Genomic DNA, 14,727 nt, shown 5'->3' with positions numbered 1-14,727 from the left:
GCCATGTGGGGTGTGTGGAGGCAATCATCACTGCTCTGCATGTTGCTTTAAGGACACTATCTGCCGGCATTGTGACCAAAGGGAACACATTGCAGAGGCATGCAGAGCCAGCCAACTGGCCAAAAGACAACCCAGGAGAACATCCTCCCCCAGCAGACAATATGGCCACCAAGGAGGATTCTGGAAGAACCCCGGTAGGAAATTCAAAAGGAGAGAAGACTCCAGGGAGGAAGAAGCGCACTACACCTTTGTAGGTTACACTCAGACCCAGGTGAGGCGAACTGATGCATATGAAGCCAACAAAATCATGGCCACCATAAGCATTGAAGGCAGTCCATGCCAGATGGAGGTAGACTCGGGGGTCATACATCTCCATGATCTCATGGGTCACCCTCAAGAAACTACAACCCCACATATGGCACGACCAGCTGGAGCCACAAAAGATCATATTGAAGGACTACAAGGGCTACCGCATTCCTGTCCTGGGCCAAAAGCCTGTCCAGACAGAATACGGCAATTTCCAAGGGACCCTACCTCTCACCATAATAGACCGGGACCTGCCGAGCCTGCTGGGACGAGAGTGGTTCAAACCTCTTCAGATTCACATCACAGGTATCCACACCCTGGGGACCACCCACACACCCCGGGAAGATCACTTGGCAGCACTAGAACATGACTTCAGTGACGTATTCAATGACAAACTGGGCAAGTACATAGGACCCCCAATGTCTTTTAATCTGGACCGCAACATAGCCCCTGTCCGACTAAAGCCACGGAGAGTCCCATTTGCTCTCCAGCCCATGGTAGAGGAGCAACTAGATAAGTTAATTGCTCAGGGAGTCCTTGAGCCAGTTGACTACGCCAAGTGGGAGACCCCAATAGTCACCCGAATTAAGCAAGATGGGTTGGTGAGAATCTGTGCTGACTATAAAACCACTCTGAACCAGGCCGTGCAGCAAAATGCATACCCGGTGCCAGTTGTGCAGCACCTCCTACACTCCCTGGGGCAAAGTCAATGGGGAATCTGGATTCACTTAGCCACTGTGATTCAGTTAATAAACGTGGCAAGAAAAGTCATAAATGGGGCAAAAATTACTTAATCAATTTCTCACTTAGCAACATACATTTTGGCCTCAATTGTGGTCGTAAATTGAGGATTACCTGTATATGTTGAGGTTCTTATATTTCAGCTTCTTCCATAAAACAGAGCTTAGATCCGATAGCTAAAAGGCCACTATCACAATCCAACTCTTACTAAATCTGCATTAAAAATGGCAGCGTAGGGTGTCCTAATAAAGTTAGCCTGGTGATCAGTCAGTCATGTGCTTTGGTAGGATATTCTATTTTTTTGTTTGTTTAAAAATGTATTGTATTTCTATTTAAAATACATTTAGAAATAGTAGTAACTGTGAGAAAGATCTAGGAGTCCTAGTAGACTATGGGGGGTCAAACTTGATTGCATCACATGACACATCATGACGCACTGGGACTTTTTTTGCCTTTGCAGAGTTGTGGTGGGTGTGGCCTGCACGTGACACATCCGGCCCGCCTGCTGCCAGTTTGACAGGCCTGTAGTAGACATTCATTTAAATATGAGCCAGCAGTGTGCTGCAGCTGACACAAAATCCAATCCAGGTCTTGGCTGCATTAACAGACCACGTGAAGTGTTAATAGCACTTTATAAAGCCTTGGTAAGGCCACACTTGGAATACTGCATCCAGTTTTGGTCACCACAATGTAAAAAAAGTGTTGATACTCTAGAAACAGTGCAGAGAAGAGCAAGAAATATGATGACTGATGGAAGATAAAACATAAAGAAGGGTTGCTGGAATAGGGTGTGATGACCCAGGGCAGGCACAAAGGCAACATAGTCATAAAATAGGTATGAGTCCCTATTTGCTCCAACTTTGCCCCCAACGTCCCTATTACTCTCCGGCCTGAAGAAAAGCTCTCCCACGAACCTACAACAGCCTCTGACTGCAGATACTCCAGTCCAATTGCTGTAAGCAGTGATTGACTGCAATCAATCACTCCAGAAGGGCAAGATAATGAGTTCAATAATTCCAGCAAGGCAGATAAACACACAGACACATGTCAATAATTCACACAGAAAGGAGGAATGCTAGGAATGCAGGCTAAACTCACAACACTAGACGAATTCAGCATTTGTTCCTGGCAAACACCCCTCCCAACTGCCTCTCCTTTAAACTTCCAGGTGAGCCTTGTGAAGGGAATCTGGGCCTTTTCCTACCTCATAAGCCATGCAACCCACATTGCTCTCTTCTGCGTTCTTCCCTGCATGCCCTAGGATGAGGAGGGGATGGGCCTTGGTCTTCCTGTGGAACCCCTCTCCCTTGTTCTATCTCTTCCCTGCTCTGCCCAGCCTGACTTTGCCCTTCCCCAATTTCCTCCACAGCCAAGAGAGTCATTCTCCCACTCTCTGTCAACCATTTGCCTTTCCCCTCATGTCCCCGATGGGGGCATGACATTGGGTAGGTCTAGTTTAATGAAAAGAAGGACCAGGGGTGACATGATAGCAGTGTTCTGGTATCTCAGGGGTTGCCACAAAGAAGAGGGAGTTAAGCTGTTCTCCAAAGCACCTGAAGGCAGGAGAAGAAACTAATAAATGAGAGAAACTAAGGAGAAATTTACTGCCAGAACAAATAATCAGTGGAACTACTTGCCTTCAGAAGTTGTCTACACTCCAACACTGGAAGTTTTTAAAAAGAGATTGGACAACCATTTCCTGGCAGGGTTTGCTGTTTAAGCAGGGGGTTGGACTAAAAGATCTCCAAGGTCTCTTCCAACCCTGTAATTCTATTTATTCCATTCTATTCTATTCCATTTCATTCCAAATATTTCTTCTACCATCTATTGACAATTGTCCCCTTTGTCAGCCCCCATTTTCTAGGTCCTGCTGTATAATTTCCTCTATCTGTGACCTAATGGAGACTTCCCTGCAAGTAAATTTACAGAATTTACATATGGCATTTAACATTTAGCAGTTGTTACAACAACTTCCTCCTTCAAGAATCAAATTTCATGCTGGTTGCTCTTGGGGGCAGCCCTGGCTGCAGGAGTGAAGATTGGTCCCCTGGAGCATCTCTCCTGATGGTATTGCCCTGTCCTAAATCCTTGAGAGCCGGTTCGAGCTTCTTCGGCGACAGACAGAAATCCGCGATCATGCGTGGTTTCGGTCTGGGCTCGCCACTGGAGCGCCCCGAGCCAGCTGGGTTTGGGGCTAAGCCACCCCATAGAGGTGGTGAAGAGGGGGGAGATTGCCAACAGGGTTGAGGAGAGCTGCATCTCTCCTCCTCAGCTGGCTATTACTCCCTTTCCCGAAGGCGGTTGCAGCGGTGGTCAGAAGTGATCACTTCAAAGAAGAACTTGACCGGAAAAGAATGTGCAGGGGGAAGATAAGTGAAAGTTCTGGCTGACCAGGTTAAGTTGCAAAAGCAACAATTAAGGTACCTTGGAATTTAAACTAAAAAAAAAAACATTGTTCCCAAAGAAGATTCTGAAGCAGCTAAGGAAAATGAAAAGGGAAAGGTTTGGTTTTTTCTTCTTCTCTCCCTTTCCCTATACCAGGGGTGTCCAACCTTGGCACCTTTAAGACTTGCTGGCTGAGGAATTCTGGGAGTTGAAGTCCACAAGTCTTAAAGGTGCCAAGGTTGGACACCCCTGCCCTATACTGACAACTAAGAGACTTAAATAAGAAAGTGTGGCAGGGGGAATCCACTTTGACATCAACAGCAATTAAGCTGAAAATAAAATAAAATGTCAAAGGGATAATAAAGATTTCTGGACACTAAAAAAAATTAATAAGCAGGAAAGGAGAGAAAAAGAATAAAAGGGCAGGATCTGGAAAAAAGGGAGGAGACTGCCTGGAATTAAAAGGAATCTACAGTAAAACTTCAACAAGACTTCTAAAAGATACGTTTTAACTGAAATTTGACAACTAAATAGTAGAACCCCAGGAAGAGAAAGTGAAAAAAAAAAGCAAAAAGCAACAGCTTGCATGTATTTGGATTACTTGGTGATCTTTGGATTCTTGGTTATTGCATTTGAATGACTAAAATCAATCGGGTGGTTGTTTAAAAATTTATACAATGGCACTACTTCTGGATGAATTGAAAATGGAACTTAAAAAGTACAAAGAAGATGCACAAGAAGGGAGAGGTTCTTTTGACTTCGTTTTTCAATTCTTAGAAATGGAGATTTGGAACTATGAGAAACAACAAGAAATGTCTGCAAAATAAGAAGACTGGGACAAAGAAGAAGCCATCTTTAATGAACAAGTAATTCTATGTGGGGAAGAAAAAGGAAAGGAGGGAAACAGAATGGAGAATTTAAGACTTAAAAAAACAACCAAAGTAAAGAAAAATAATTTGAAAAATAAGTATAATACTGGAAAGCAACAGAAAAGGGGAATACAGAAGTGGGAAGTAGAGGTAGAGAGACAAGGGGGTAAAAAGAGGAGAGAGAAGAAGAGAGGGAAGAAGGAAAGGAAAAGAAGTTACAAAGGACAGAAACAAGATATAGAGAAACAGGGCCTATTTAGAGATAATGGGTGAAAATTTAACTGAAAAAGGGATTCTGTAAAGGTACATAAGATTGTATTGTTATATTAGTAATAGCAATAATTTTAGAAAATTGGAAACAATGTATGATTAAAATGAGGAATAAAATAGTCACTGTAATCTAGTGAAATGTTAATAAAATAAATGAAATAAAATAAATGAGAGAACTGAATTAGGAAGGGACGGGAACATTTTAATTAATGTTTTATAAAATATAAGTGAAGGGGGGGAATTAATTATGGAAAGCTTGTAACTGTTCCCATAGAATTATGATATTTAACTGAAAAGTAATGTTAAAGAAGTTAAGATTTTAATGAATATTAACATTAATGATAGAATTGAATTGGAATGGAATGTGTTGTTTTAACTACATATATTTATAATCTTTTTTAAAAAAGAATATAGTGTGTATTTTAAGAATGCACCAAGCAGAATCCGAATGGAAGTTATGCATTATATTGAATGTTATAACTTTAAGGTATATATTGAAGCTTAAATAAGAGTTTAATGGATAAAATTAAAAGATATAAAGGTGTCCTACTCCAATCAGCAACTACAGGAGAAACTCTGTTTAATGAGAAAAGATAATATGGAAATTGAAACAGGACAGACAAAAAGTATAAATATAATGATTTGAATTGAGATGAGATAATTAAAATAAAATTGAGAAAATTAAAAGAGGGGAGAAGCTATGTAGCAAATATAAAACAATAATAAGATATGGAATAGAACATAAAAATAAGAATGAAATTGAATTTGTGTCTGTACGAAGAAATGTAACCCGGGTTTTACGCTACTTTCAAAAAATATGTTTTATCTGTATTTCTTTGTGAAAAATAAAATTTACAAAAAAAAGAAAAAAAAATCAAATTTCATGCTGGTTGCTCTTGGGGGCAGCCCTGGCCTGCAGGAGTGAAGATTGGTCCCCTGGAGCATCTCTCCTGATGGTATTGCCATGTCCTTGAGAGCCACATTAAATAAGTCAGAAAGATTTGGGGTGTGGAGTGGCCTTGATCTCAAATGAGAGACATCCCCAAGAAAACTTATTCTGTAAGTCTGTAAAAAAAACCATTAACTTTTAGGGCTGAGTACATAGCTAATCTTCGGAAGCTAAGTAGCATCACATTTCACTATTTCACTTGGCTCAGTTGCAAAGATCGGTTGCTAGAAGTCAAAACATTTTGATAGCATTTAATCCGTGAAAACACCTTGCAGACGCCTTAGGTAGAGACGGGACATGCGTTTCCTATCCGGAGATGGAAGCCAAGAGGACAAAATCTGTGCCTACAAAGTAAACGGGCTCTGTGGTTGAGTTTAAAGAGTTAAAACCATCTATTGCTAGAAAGTATGGGAAGAGAGGAGAAGCGCAGAGGAACTTCCTCTTCCGGAGGACTCATGGGAGGAAGGTGGTGTGCAGAGCGGCTTTTCTGCTCTTCCCAGGGTCGAAGCAGCCGCTGGCAGGTGAGTTGTGGGCAGCAGGTGGGAGGAGAGTCCGGGACCAAGTCGGGCTGATCGGTTCCTTCCACGGCCTGGAAGCAGAGAAGCAACTGGGCTGAAGCGTGTCAGCTGCAGCTGCAGGTTCCTTCCCTCCCCAAATTTAAGCCCACCGGTGGCTGCAATTTTCCTTCTAGTGAGAAGATTTAAAAAACCTCTCTTAAATTAAGGCTGTTTCTCCATCACTAGAGGAGTGTTGCAGAGGAACGTCGTTGGAAGGATCCCTGGAGGTCATCTATTCCAACCCCCCGATCGAGCAGGAGACCCAAGATCATTTCAGAGAAATGGCTGTCCAGTCTGTTTCAAAGCCTCCAGTGATGGAGCACCCACAACTTCTGAAGGCAAACAGTTCCCACTGGTTTGTTCTGGGTGTCAGGAAATTTCTTCTTAGTTCTAGGTTGCTTCTCTCCTTCGTTAGTTTCCATCCATTTGTCCAGCCTTTGGGTGCTTTGGAGAATAGGTTGACCCCCTCTTCTTTGTGGCAATCCCTCAATTATTATCATGTCTCCCCTAGTTCTCCTCCTCACTAGACTAGCCATGCCCAGTTCCTGCCACTGTTTTTGCTTATTTCAGCCTCCAGCCCCCTAATCCTCCTTGCTGCTCTTTATGGAGTCTCAAAAACTTTTTAATACTTGTTGACCAAAACTGGTTGCAGTACTCCAAGTGTGGCCTTACCAAAGCATTATAACTTGGTACTAACACTTCACTTGATCTTGACTGTATCCCTTTGTTAATACAGCCTAAGATTGCATTGGCTTTTTTGGCCACTGCAACACCCTGTTAACTCACATTTAAATGATTGTCCCCTGGGATTCATTGTTCCCTCTCATAGATACTGCCATGTTCCACCTATTTTGTGCCTGTACATTTGGTTTCTCTTGCTTAAGTGTAAAACGTTGGTTTTTTTTTTCTCCATTGAGTTTCCTTGTGTTAAATAGGGCCCAGTGCTCAAGCCTGTTGAGATTCTTCTGTATCTTGACCCTATCTTCTGAGGTGTTGGATGTTCCTGCTAGCTTGGTGTCATATCAAATTTGATGAGTTTGATAAATATAAATCACCAGGACCTGGTTCTTGGAACATCAGAGTTCTGAGGGAACTGGCAGATCTTATCTCAAAACCATTGTACCATATCTTTCAAAAATCCTGGGGTACGCTGTGGTATTACCTGAGTATTGGAAAAATGTTGATGTAGTTCCCACTTTTAAAAAAAAAGAAAAAGAGAAAACCCGATCCAGGAAATTACAAGCCAAGCAGTCTAACATCAATACCTAGGAAGATACTGGAAAAAATAATATAAAGCAGATCTGCGAACGTCTAGAAACAAATAACTTTTAGTTAAAAGCCAGCATGGATTTGTTAAAAAACGATCATGCAAAACTTGTTTCATTCTTTGGCACAGTGACTAATTAGACGACCAGAGAAATGCTGTGGACATAGTATATGTAGACTTCAGCAAAGAATATGATAAAGTAGATTACAACCTATCTTTGATAAGCTAGAAAAATGTGGGAAAAACAGCATCACCAACAGATGGATTTCTAACTGGCTGACAAACCATACTAAACAAATAGTCCTTAATGCTACTACATCTACATGAAGGGAGGTAAGCAGTGATGTGCCACAGGGTTCTGTCTTAGGCCCAGGACTCTTCAGTATCTTCATACATGACTTAGATGAGGGAACAGAAGGGAAACTCATCAGATTTGCAGATGACTCTAAGCTGGCAGGAATAGCAACACCCTCAGAAGACCAGTTTAGGATCCAAAAAAATCTTGACAAACTTGAACAATGGCCCCTATCCAACAATATGAAATATATTGTGGAGAAAAGCAAGATTTTATACTTAGGCAGGAAAAATGTCGTCTTAAAAACCTCCAGTGATGAAGCATCCACAATGTCTAAAGCAGAGGTCTCATTCTCGTGGCCTATGGGCCAATTGCGGCCCGCAGGACGATATCCTGTGGCCCCCACTGTGATATGAAAGTATAATATTAGTGTATAATCTAAAGTATAATCTAAAGTATAATATTATGCGGCCCAGCCTCACCCAGACTCTGCCTCCAGCGGCCCCCAGGTAAATTGTATTTGAGACCCCTGGTCTAAAGACAAGCTATTCCATTGGTGAATTGTCCTCACTGTTAGGAAGTTTCTTCTGAATTCTAGGTTGCTTCTCTCCTTGATTAGTTTCCATCGATTGTTTCTTTTTTTAAAAAAAAAAGTTTTTTATTTTTACAACAAATAAAACCTTTTTTCAGTTGTACAGTGTGTTGGTTGGATACATATACTGTATTTTGTGCACATATAATATCGATATACATTTCTTTTTAGATTATATTCATAGTATATTCTGATCAACATTCTAGTGTCATATTAATACATTACCATATTATCATTAATATTTTAATTTCAATTCTAAATTATCTTTCAAAAACAAACCTAATATGTACTAAATTATATTCATATCATTACGTATTCAGAAATAATCAGTTATATGTTATTACTGTTACTATATAATTCATTTTCTTACTCTTTTATCTAACCAATCATAAAATAGATCCCATATCTTATAGTACTTCTTTTCTTCCTGTTTTCTAATTGCCATTGTTAATCTACTCACATTCCATTATTTTCTTAATCATTTCCTCTTCTGTCAGAATTTTCTCATTTTTCCAATTTTGTGCAAATACAATTCTAGCTGCTGTTATTACATTAATAATCAAATATGTTATCTCTTTATTACAACCTTCAGGCAAAATCCCCAATAAAAATATCTGGTTTTAAATCTATATGTTGTTTAATTATTTTTTCCAACCATGTGTGTATTTTAATCCTATATCTTTTTGCTTCTGCACATATCCTCCACATGTTTTAGTATGACCCCGGTAACTGATGACGTTTCCAACATTTCGCCAATTTGTCTTTAAACATCTTTGCTGGGGATAGATGCCACCTGTAAAACATCTTATACAAATTCTCTTTAGAAGCCGTTAGTTATTGTTAGTTTATAATTTCTAGTCCATAGTGTATGCCACTTGTCTAAATTTATCCCATATCCAAAGTTTTTCCCTCGAGCAATGATTGTTTTTTTAACTTGCTCTTCTTTTAATTTCACTCCTAATATGTAACCATACTGTTTTTTAATCATCATCTCTTCAGTGCCTGTTTGTATTTTATCTAATTTAGTCAATTCCTTATAGAACCCATCTATCTTGCAATCTTTTTCATATCTTGAATGTATTTATGAATATGACTACCAATTCATATTCATCCCTTGTTCATCTAATTCTTGCTTTGTTTTGAGTTCACCCTGTTCATTTTAAGAGTTCATTATATCTAACAATACGTTCCATTTTGAAAACATTTGGATACACAATGCCTCTATTGTCGATAACCAGACTTGTATTTTCATATAATGTTGTTCCCTTATTTTCTCCCATATTGTTAATAAGGCACCTCGAATATAATGTCTCCGAAAATACCCATGTACCTTACTTTCCTTATACCATAAAAATACATGTCATCCCAATTGCAAATCGTGACCTTTCAATTTTAACAATCTGATATTTCTCAAAACAATCCTTTCATCCACATCAGTATTACTGCCTGGTAATATAATTCCCAATTGGGTAATATTCTAGTATCCTGTAACAATTTTAACTTAGTTCTTGTCTTTTCTCCCTGCCATATAAATTTGAACATCATTTTATTTAAGTCCTCAAAATATTTTTTCTCTAGTTTTATTGGAATCGTCCGGAATAAGTATAGTATTTTTGGCAATATGTTCATTTTAATTGTCGCTATTCTCCCTGTTAAGGGTAATTGTAGAGTTTTCCGTTTTTCCAAGTCTGTCGCAATCTGTTGTTTCAGTCTGTAATAGTTGTCCTCTTTTAGTGTTCCATATCTTGCTGTCATTTGTATCGCCAAGTATTTCACTTTTTTGTGATCTGGATTTTTAATCTGTCCATCAATACTTTCTGTTGTTTCTCCCTCATTTTTTCTTTATTTATTTTCAGTCCTGAAACCTCCCATATTCCTCTATCTTTTCTATCAACTAAGGTTCTGTTTCCAACGGTTCTTCCAATATAAAGACCAGATCATCTGCAAATGCTTGCAGTTTATACTCCTTTTTTATTTTCATTTCCTTTATTTCTTCATTTTCCTGAATATTTCTGTTCAATACTTCCAAAGTCAATTCAAATAACAATGGTGACAGTGGACATCCTTGACCAGTTCCTTTTTTAATATTTATATTATTTGTCAAATCTCCATTTATCATTACTTTTGCTGTTTGTCTATAATATATTGCCTCAATAACCTGATTAAATCTTTCTCCGAAGTCCATCTCCTTTATTTGCAACAACATAAATTGCCAATTTACATTATCAAAAGCTTTCTGTGCATCTAGAAAAAACAAGGCCATTTGTTTCTCTGGATGTTTTTCATAGTATTCCAGTTTATTCAATATTATCTTCATATTTTTTATTTGTCTCTTAGGCAGAAATCCATTTTGATCAAGTGTATAAAATGATTCAAATATCTTTTAAGTCTTTCTGCCAGTTTTGAAGCAAATATTTTGTAATCTGCATTTAGCAGTGATATTGATCTATATTTTTTTTTATTTATTGTAAGTCAGTGTCTTCTTTTTGTATAAATGTAATATATGCCTCTGTTCATGAATCAGGGACTTTATTTTTTGTCAAAACCTCATTCATTACTTTGAGCATTATGATACTGATTGGTTCCTGTATTGTCTTATAAAATTCTGCTGGTAACTCATCCAGGCCAGGCACTTTCTCAGTGTTTTGTCTATTTGTTGCCTCTGTCAGTTCCATCAATTGTAGCATTATCTTTGTTTCATCAGAAATTTTAGGTAATTCTGCTTCTCGCAGGTACTGTTTAATTTTCCCTTCCTCAATATTCCCTTGCTCATATAGTTTCTCATAATATTTCTGTACTATTTCTTTTTTTTCTTCATTTCCATGACATACCATTCCATTTTCATCTATTAGTTGTGTTATCTTTTTCAGATCCCTCTATTTCTTCAGTTTATATGCTAACCATCTTCCTGGTTTATTGGTATTTTCAAAAAAGTTCTGTTTAGCTTTCCTAATTTTTTGTGCCAGTTTTTCTTTTTCCATTAGTCCCGTTTTATGCTTATCTGTGTCCATTTGATTTTTAAGATTCTTCTGCTATGGATCTCATTGCAGTTCTTTTTCCAGTTTTTTGTAGTCCTCTTCTAAATTCTGTTGTGTTTGTCTTTTTTGTTTATATTCCTTCTTCTTGTATAAGTTTAACACAGGCCTTCATATATTTTGTAATGATGTCTCTTCCTTTTTATTTTCTTTGAAGAAAATAGCCAGTTCTTTTTCCATATTTTGAATATTTTTTTTCCTTCAAACTTACGTTATTCAATGTCCATCTTGATCTTTCTTTTTTCCCTTCCATTTGACCCATATTAGATTATTTATTTCTTGTAAGTTTACAATTAAGTCCATTGACATCCAAATCATATCTATTCTTGACCATGATAAGTGCCTATTACAGTAAAATGTATATTGTCTATTATTGTTATTCAATTCTCTCCATACGTCTTTAATGCTCAGTTCCTCTGCCATCTTGAAGAAGGATTTCGGCAATGTCTTTCTACTTTTTTAATTGACTTTCTGTGTTTTGTAGTCCAACTCTATCCATTATGACATTAAAATCTCCAAGAATGCATATATTGTCATATTCCAATTCAATTATTTTTTAATATAATTTCTTGTAGAATTCTTCTTGCTTATCATTTGGTGCATATATTGCAATTAAAAGAATCTTTAAGTTATTACCTATTATTTCTACCATTAGTATTCTCTCTTCTTCATCTGTAAAAATTAGTTTCACTTTTATTGTATTCTTGATATATAAAACTACTCTTTTATTTTGTTGTGCCAATGAAATGTATAGATTCCCAATTCTAAGACAATTCAAAACTTGTGCATGTTGTTTCTTTTTTTTTCCAAAAAGTTTTTTTAATCTTTTACAAACATCTCTTTTGGGGAACAGCATGGTTCCAGGTTTTTACATTTCTGTACAAACATGATCATAATTACATATTTATCTTTCATATTTAGTTTCTTATCATATCATTACATTTTCCATTTTCTATACATTTTCCTGAATATTCTTATCTTTTTCACACTTATTTTATCCATTTTTAATTCATATCTTAACTTATTCCATTTTTCTTTAATTGTACTCATATCTTCTTTATATAATATCTTAAAATTATTATTTCTTAATCTATACTCATTATACTTTTATACTTTTATCTGTCATATTTGCAATTTCATCACATATTATTTCATTATTCAATAAATTCCATCGTAGTTTTAATAATTCCAAACATTTCCCCCGTAATTGCCCATTTGAGTGCACCACCCTTTTGTCTTATACATTATTCAGTTTAATTCCCTTTGACTCATATTAAAAATTACCCTAATATAATAATCTCTTCAGCGCCTGTTTGTATTTTATCTAATCCCCGACGCCCGTGCCGCTGCAGTGTTTGGAGCTGCTGGTGCATTTGGAGATGCGTGGGGATGGGACGGGCTGGGCAAGGGGTGGAAAGGATGGGCAGCTTCGGGCTCTCTCCGCCGGACCTGCCGGCCAGGGAAGCAGCGCTGCCATTGCCTCGCCTCCCTGTCCGCAGGCGGGTGGGCGCTATCATTGCCTTGGACAGCCTCTCCCGGTGGCCCCTTCGGGTTCAGGCTGGAGCGACTTGGGAAGGAAGCCAAGTTTGGGTCGGCCCGGCTCTTTCGCTTGGCAGGTAGATGTGCACCCATGGCTTGCTTTCCCGGCTCTGCCCAGCCTGCACGGCTCTGGTGCAGCCCTGGCAGGATGAGCGGAGGGCCCAGTGGGGAGGCACTTGCTGCCTTGGCGAGAGCTCTGCCGCCGGGCAGGAGGGCTCACCTGTCAGCTGTGCTGTGCGCCCCAGGTGAAGCTCTTTGCACTCTGCCTGGTGCCAGGCAGGGATGGCGGCTGGGCGCTTCTCCCGGGGTGGGCTGATCCTGCACTGAGGCCCCAGGAGATTCGCCTCCCCACATGGGGTTGGGTTGCCCTCTCGGGCAGGGGAAGCTTTGTCGTACCGGTAATAGGACATCGTTTTTAAAAAATTGGCTTTGCCTTCGAAGGCGAAGGGAAGGCGGCGACAGGAGCACCTGAAGCCGAGTTTCTCCACCGGGCTCTGGTTGCAGGGAGGAGCCCTGGCTGTCCGCACGTGGCTGCGCCAAACACCGGCAGCATGGGCAGAAGGGAAAGCAATGGTGGCAGAAGGTCTCCCAATACGAAGTGCCCCACCAACACCGAAGTCAATGCAGGCAGCACCATATCCGGGTGTTCTGTCTCACTTTTCTTCTTTCCCAAAAGATGAAAGAATGCAAACTCACACAAACACAGGCAGGCAAGCTGGCTCGGACTTCACAGAGTTAATTCTTTGGAACTGATAATATCCTTGGCATTCCAATATGCTCTGCCTGTCAAGTCCGAACTGATAATAAATAAAAATCTACTCACAGAAAATTACAAGGCAGTCCACAAAAATCATTCACGAAGAAAATCTGAAGTAAGATTAAACTTTGTCCCGTACAAAGTTCCAGCCGAAAACACACCCATTTTATCCCCTGTGGGGTGTGGCTCAATGACTCAGCTCACTCTCTGACCCTCCCACACCTCCTACATTGCTGCTCACATTTCTCCCTAAGACGCTGCTTAGGATCAAGCCAACACTCTTCCTCTTTATTCCCTGTCAGGGGCTACTCCAATATGCCTTCCTCCTGATTAATCTCAGGCTGTTCCTCTCGGTTGTCTGATGAAACCTGAAGCATTATCAGGGAGGAACACATTGCCATAGAGGAAGGTCCTGGAGAGGAAGGCATTCCCAGTTCCTCCTCCGCATCTTCCAGGTCTTTTTCCTCTGACAGCATAGGCTCGGGAATCGGGGCCACAACATCCGGGTATGCAACAAAAGTACTTCCTAACAGCAAGCCCACCACCACCACCACCCCCATTTCACATGTTTAATATAGGCCTTAATTTGGGGGGGAGGGGCTTAATTTGATTTTATACCTATAAAACATGCTGGGACTTTCTATTGGGGGAGGCCGTATTGTTGGAGAAACACGGTAGGTTAGATTCCACATGGTATTCTTTCCTTTATTCTAAGTCATTTATTTTTTCTAATACATTAAACTTTTCAGCTAATTGTAGAAACTCCTATTATTTTTTTAGTACAATTCTCGTAGTTAATTTTAACTATATTTTTAATTTCATTTAGTGTAATTGACATTCTTACAATAGTCCCATTTTTACATTTATTCTGGTTAATTTAACAATAATTCTTAAAGAATAATCAAATAGAAAAAAAAACATCAGTTCTAATCATTCCATTTTTTTACAAACTATATTTTTGTACCCATTATACGTTATTTTGTAGTATCCCCTTTCTTATTTTCTGTCTACCCATTATCTCTAGGTTTTCTAGCCATGTAGCTTCTTTTCATTTTTCTTGGCTTTCTATATCCCCTTCTTTTCTGGTCCTTTCCCTTATTCCCCTTTTCCTTTATTTTTCCCCTCCATTTCTGACTCCAGTTTTTATCCCCCTCTTTTGAACTTT

General features: G+C 39.1%; 3 protein-coding genes across 3 annotated transcripts in view; all 3 read left to right on the top strand.

Moving 5' to 3' along the window:
- Positions 1–5,955: 5,955 nt before the first annotated feature.
- The window catches only part of LOC113452335 (uncharacterized), a 268,593-nt gene continuing 259,821 nt past the window's right edge, over positions 5,956–14,727 (top strand). Inside the window, exon 1 of the mRNA XM_087928123.1 lies at positions 5,956–6,041. The gene's annotated coding sequence lies outside the window, so the exon portion shown is untranslated. The remainder of the gene's footprint in view (positions 6,042–14,727) is intronic.
- The window catches only part of LOC148126536 (uncharacterized), a 296,703-nt gene continuing 287,947 nt past the window's right edge, over positions 5,972–14,727 (top strand). The window contains exon 1 of the mRNA XM_087928080.1: positions 5,972–6,041. The gene's annotated coding sequence lies outside the window, so the exon portion shown is untranslated. The remainder of the gene's footprint in view (positions 6,042–14,727) is intronic.
- Positions 6,048–14,727, top strand: part of LOC113452081 (uncharacterized) — a 91,129-nt gene continuing 82,449 nt past the window's right edge. Inside the window, 1 exon segment of the mRNA XM_087928479.1 lies at positions 6,048–6,210. The gene's annotated coding sequence lies outside the window, so the exon portion shown is untranslated.

This window comes from Pseudonaja textilis, chromosome 2 (assembly GCF_049901715.1).
Source record: "Pseudonaja textilis isolate UNSWEBS1 chromosome 2, rPseTex1.2, whole genome shotgun sequence".
In the NCBI taxonomy this organism is placed as follows: domain Eukaryota; kingdom Metazoa; phylum Chordata; class Lepidosauria; order Squamata; family Elapidae; genus Pseudonaja; species Pseudonaja textilis.
This window is presented reverse-complemented; position numbering and strand designations above follow the sequence as displayed.